The sequence below is a fragment of the Lygodium microphyllum genome, chromosome 13, assembly GCF_053477565.2.
Source record: "Lygodium microphyllum isolate KBCC chromosome 13, Lygodium_microphyllum_v1.1.10, whole genome shotgun sequence".
Classification (NCBI taxonomy): Eukaryota; Viridiplantae; Streptophyta; class Polypodiopsida; order Schizaeales; family Lygodiaceae; genus Lygodium; species Lygodium microphyllum.
In genome coordinates, this window is record NC_141147.1 from 14,059 (window position 1) to 20,067 (window position 6,009).

A 6,009-nucleotide genomic window follows, 5' to 3' on the forward strand; every position below is an offset into this window, starting at 1 on the left:
TTCCTGCCAGAAGAGCACTCTCTACATTAGGCAAGTTCAAAATAGTAGCAAGAGCACATAAGGCAGTGCGGAATACATCCCATGACTCACTTAGAGTCCCAAGCAAAAACAATGGAGTAAGCTCATCATTAAAGGTAATACCCTGTGAAGTCAAGTTCTTGAGAATAGCATGGAACTAGCTCAAATGAGCAGACTTTGTCATATTCTCCTTCATGCGCAAGTCCATAAGCTGCTTCAGCCAATAAATCTGACTTGCTAGACTTGCTAGACTTTGTGCTTCCTCAACCACATTGTAATGCACCTGTTCAGTGAGAGACAAGATGAGGGTGGACTTACATAACTCATCAAGCTCATCCCATTCATCATCAGTCATAGTTTCAAGTCATAGTTTCAGGCTGCTCGCCATGCATCCTTAGTGGCTTTATTTGCAATTTTACACCAATACCTGCCAAACTTGGCTCTTCCAATAGGCATAATTCGTACCATCAAGCTTTGTGATGTTGAAGATAGCACTGCCAGTGGAAGAAGAATCCATAATGCAGTCCAAAATAGTGCAGATAGTTCAAAACTACTTGTTGTTTTCTGCTGTGAACAGCAAAATACCACCAAAACCAAGGCAAAATGACCACGTACTGATAGCTAATGATGCTACCCACCAAGTACCATCAAAAGTACATAAAATCAAGATGATTTAGCATGAAAATTCCACATCAATCCATACATAACTGCTTGTTGTAATAAATTACAGTCAAGTACAATGAGAGCAAACTGTAAACAAAATCAATGCACCAAGTCAACCACGGACTGTCAAAGCATAACCAGCATCAAGCGGGCATAAATCATCATATGACAATCATATGGACATTGAGAAAACGCCCAAGCATGTGAAACAAATCCGTTAGTAAGCCGGCACACCCCCTGTGTATAGGGCAAAGTGTACACAACACTAGCAAGACTTGACACAAAGAGGTGTATGCTCAAGGAGTGCGAAGCCCAAATCAGCCCAAGTACATGTATACGAACCACAACATATCAATCATGCAACATCCAAGTGAAGAAGATCCCAATCTCATAAGACTCAAAGCTCAATAGCATAAACCACCAGCTCAATATCTGTCAAACATCCAACGATGTTCCCACTGGCACAAAAGCCATAGGGTTCAATCCAAGAAGCTCAAGAAATGCATATGAGAGCACTAGTGATGAAAGATCCAAGATCAGACATCAATAAGACATCATGAGCATATATGCTATGTGGCCTCCAAGTATAGCATCCATAGACATCAATTATATCCCAAATACAACTCAGGCAAGCCAAGAAATATCCCAAGTAAGTTTTGGGAAGCCAGATGCAAGCCAAGACAAGGAACTAGTAGCAATCGGCTCCAAACAATGTAACGAGCATGTACTAGTGGCATAGGCCAAGCATGTCAAGATCGATCAAACATAGGTAACATACATGCCACATGTACATCCAAGACATAGCATCAAATGCATTCCAAAGCCAAGTTTGAGTGCAAATAAAGATCAAGAATCAAAGACAAGCTCAATGTCGTACCCCAAAGGTCAAAAGTTCATTGCATATCCCAAAGACATAGCCTGAAGCCAATAGGCATAACCAAACATGAGGTAATAGGCTTCCGCCCAGTGTTGTACAGATGTGATTTACTATTCAAAACTAAGTATTTTCAGCAATAAAATCAATCCAAAATGATGGCATAACATGTGCCTTGCATCCTCCAAACAATTGGTCATCAATAGGTCTCAAATCGCTTAACTAGGAAGCACCAAACAAGCATAGGCATCAATTGCTAGTGTAGCATTGACATTTAATGTTTGTAGACTATTGTAAACTATTTCAAAATAGTGCTATAGGACCTTAAATCAATTTTCAAGGCTTGGGGAGGCTTCAAAGCATGTCAAGCATCAATGCCAAGGGTGCCACATTGATCCAGGATCAAGGCATGACCTTCAGCAAGTGGGAGATGAGCTATCCAAGGAGCATGTAGATCAGGCGCAAATCATGCTGATCTGTTGAGGGCTTCTGCTACTATTCTTGTGCTAGTCAGGATGGTAAGGAAGCTATGGGGGGTGCCCAAGGAGGCACACAACAAGCCTCAAGTTCCTAAATGCAAGAGGGAGCAAGATACAAGCTCCAAGGGTTTGAGCTATGGCTGCCCTAATTGAGTGCAACCTGAGAATTGAATAAAAGCACTGAAAGAACATTTCAATACCTCTATAGAAATTCCCTGAGGGTGTCTCAATAGGTCGCAAAGGTGCTCGAGAAGCCGGGGAGTGACAAGAGCTTGAGAAGGTCGGCTATGGTGGCTGTCGGGAAGGAGACCCAATGCTGTAGGTATTTGAATGGAAGCTAAGAATGCCATGAACCAAGCTTGAGAATTTGGGAAGCCTCGCTTTGATACCAGTTGAAAGGTGAGAAGGATCAAAGCTTGCTTGGAAGTGAGCTATGGCCGGAGAGCAAGAGCAAGAATAGAGAGAGACACAAATGGGAACTCCAACAATCACAATGTGTGACTGGGCCTTCCTTTATTCAAACTATCACTAAAAGAATAAAGAATAAAGTGACAGTGAGACGGGCACCCGCCACCTGCAATGTGTAGTGGTGGGTACTGTTAGTGTAGTAATACACAAGCGGCTAGGCAGAGGCACCTTTACCCCCAACAACAGTTTTCTATAGTACACAAAAAGGAGTGGCTAGCCATTGCCACCAATCAAATGCATGCAAGCATCCAAACAAATTTGAAAGCAAGAGCACCCAAATCATGTTTGATTTGCCTTTCATTTCTTTTGATTTATGCATTCTAATGTGTTTGTTCGTTTGGATATCTATGAAGCCTTCCTAAGCCAACAATGTTTCTCAAGGTGATCAGGTCCACAAGTCAACTTTGGCTCTTTACATGCGTAGCCTAGTATGTCTAACCAACAAAGCACCATTCCAAGTCTATTTCATAACCTAGTACATCTATCCAAGATTAGATAGAGCACCATTCCAAGTCTATTCATAAATCACACTTGTTGGCTTGTGGGGGCTAAAATCTTGTCTAACTTACAATTATCAAAAGTACAATCCAATTTGGTGATGAGGATACATCTAACGCAATACAATTATCAAAGATACCATAGAGAAAATTGAATTACACCAATCAAAATACATCATGGAGAGAAAAAGTGGATGTGTGTGAAATAGGAACAAAGTTTGATTCTGGTTATGACACGTGAGCTTTTGGATGACTTGTGCCTATGTGGTTTCTGAAGTGTGCCTCAATCGCTTTAATATTATAGTGTTAGGAGCTGAAAATGGATCCCATTGGGTTTCCTGTGCTAATGGAGCCCTAAAAGGCATTTGTCATTATTAAAGGTAGATTATGTGCTCTCAGATCCACTTTGATTTTCTAGCAAAAAAGGACATGAGAAGTGGGAAATTTTATTAGTAGAGTTGCTCTTGTAATATATTCAACAATCAATTTTTTGCATGTCTTTACTGATATGTAGATAGTTGAGGTATATATTTTTTATTTAAACCTTCAACAAATTTTCAACCTCTTGCTAGTTGTATGATAATTCCACTATGCATCATCAGGCTAGAGGTGATTGAAAAAGACAAACAAGGGGGCCTATTCCTGGATAAGACAAGAAGGAATAAATTGTGGTGGGTCCATGAGAACCTTGAGTAGGGGATACTACTATCTTTCAAGGGAAGCAAATGATATTCTGGACTTGCATTGAGAAGAAGACCACGGTGAAGAAGGTGACCAAACTATGGAAAGAGGTTGACAAAAACAGAACCAATAATTGCAACAAATCATTAACAGAAGGATGGACAATGTCTTTTGAAAGCAAGACAAATAGAGTGTTGCAGTAGGCTGAACCTGGTTGAGATTCTCTTGCATTGTACAACCTCACATGCAAGTATTTATTTCTACCATAAGGGAATCTCTTTAAAAATACATGCAAACCATCATCCACAAGTAGAGAGCAAACACAATGTAAGCGTAAAGTTGATCTATTCTACATTGCTCCATGTCATGTTTGGTGATATCCACTTGAAATCTAACCCAATGGTATTCATTCCATATTTCCCTTGCTAGCATGTGTAGTCCTTATATCTATCCACAAATCCATTTGTTTAAAAACTTGGTATTGGAGGCTAAGTATTAAACCTAAAGTCTAAAGAAAGTTTAAAGCTTTTGTATGTGAAAGTTCCTCTTGCATGCTTTGCATTTCAAAGACACTTTTCATGTGTAGGCACTGATGGAAAAACCATTTCATATAGCTATTGTTTACACCAAACATAGTTTTATGTACTAATCGCATGATGCATAGAACTTTTAATGTGATGTAGTATTGCAAAGATTCTATTATGGTAACATAGGAAACTTGCAAATTTATCAAGGTGTAAAATTTCCAAAGTAAATTTTTCATATCCCAGATATTTATTCATATTCTCATGCATGGTTTATATATCTAATGTCTAGATAATCATGCATTTGCATATACACTTATTTATTAAAGTCGCACATACACATGTTTGGCCAGGGACATAATAGCCCATTATGTCTATGATACACAATATCTATGATGTCTATATTTATATATAATGTCCAAGGAGCTGTAGAACTAAATGTTGAGACATAGGCATATGAACCCTATGTAGCACCATAAAGCATTTCAAAGGAGGTGTAGAACTAAATGTTGAGACATAGGCATATGAACCCTATGTAGCACCATAAAGCTTGAAAAGCTTTATGGTGCTACAGGAAAGAACTCTAAAATTTTCGTTAAGATCAAAAATTTTAGTTTGGAGTATAAGCAAGGTAGGTAAGTTCATTTCTCACATGAAGGGGCTTATGGCACAACTATCCTCAGTTCAAGCTCCAATTCATGATAGGTCAAGCTCCATATCTTATAGCTTGCCAAGACTAGTATTTATGCTTTTTGTGCCAAGTGAAGATGCGAGCATATTCATCCATAATCATGGGGGAAAAATCTAGCAAATCATACATCCTCTTCAAGTCATGCCATTTTTCCTTCTCACATGCAATCGTGATACTGTTTCCATGGAAGCGGTCAACCTTAGTTGGCATCTTGTTCTAGTCCCCTACGAAGATGGTACACTCTTTTGAAATTTTTCCTTTCAAAGCTTCCCAAAGCCTTGATCTATTCATGGATGCAAACACATTTCTATATATTTCTCTATGACATTCGTTTTCATTGGAGACATTGCCAACCGGACATAGCAATACTTTCATGTGTTTAGGGTGCAAGAATTTATAACTAGTTGCATGTGTAATGCACCCAACATACCTTCTCTCTTGATTGTCCTTGAAAGGAATTAATGTTTAGCTTCGAGATGACCCTATTCATATTTTAACTTTATTACTATTTTCTTACAAATTCTAATCCTTCTATCATTGAAGCATGGGTTTAAGATGGCCATATTTACAAGAGCAGTAAATGAGGATAGAATATATCAAATATCTATATCATCATATCATAGTAAAAGAACTAAAACTAAATAAATATAAGCCATGAGCCATGATTTACAAGAAATTAAAGTCATTAGAGCACTTCCATGTATCAACAATCCCATCTATAATGCACACAATCATCATTCAATTTTGTGAGTAGATGTTTTATCTGCAATGTTAATGTTGGAAATGATTGTTCCCAAAATGGTCAAGAGAAATGTTATGTGATAAGTTCAAAATAATTGCACTTGGCATAAATCACTATTCTCAAAAATTCAAATCAAATTGTGTTATAATCCTTGGAGGGGTTAGACAAAAAGATATTCTCTATACTTAAAAGTAGAAATTCAAGATTAGAAATCTTAAATACTTTAGTTGAAAATGCTTCAAATTGCATTTTTTATAGACATATCTACAATATTTTTCTATCAATTTTTTTAATCTACCATGAAAGTTAGGAAAAATATGCTCATGCATCATGCTCAACATCCGTGCCATGGCATATGCTATGATCATGAGC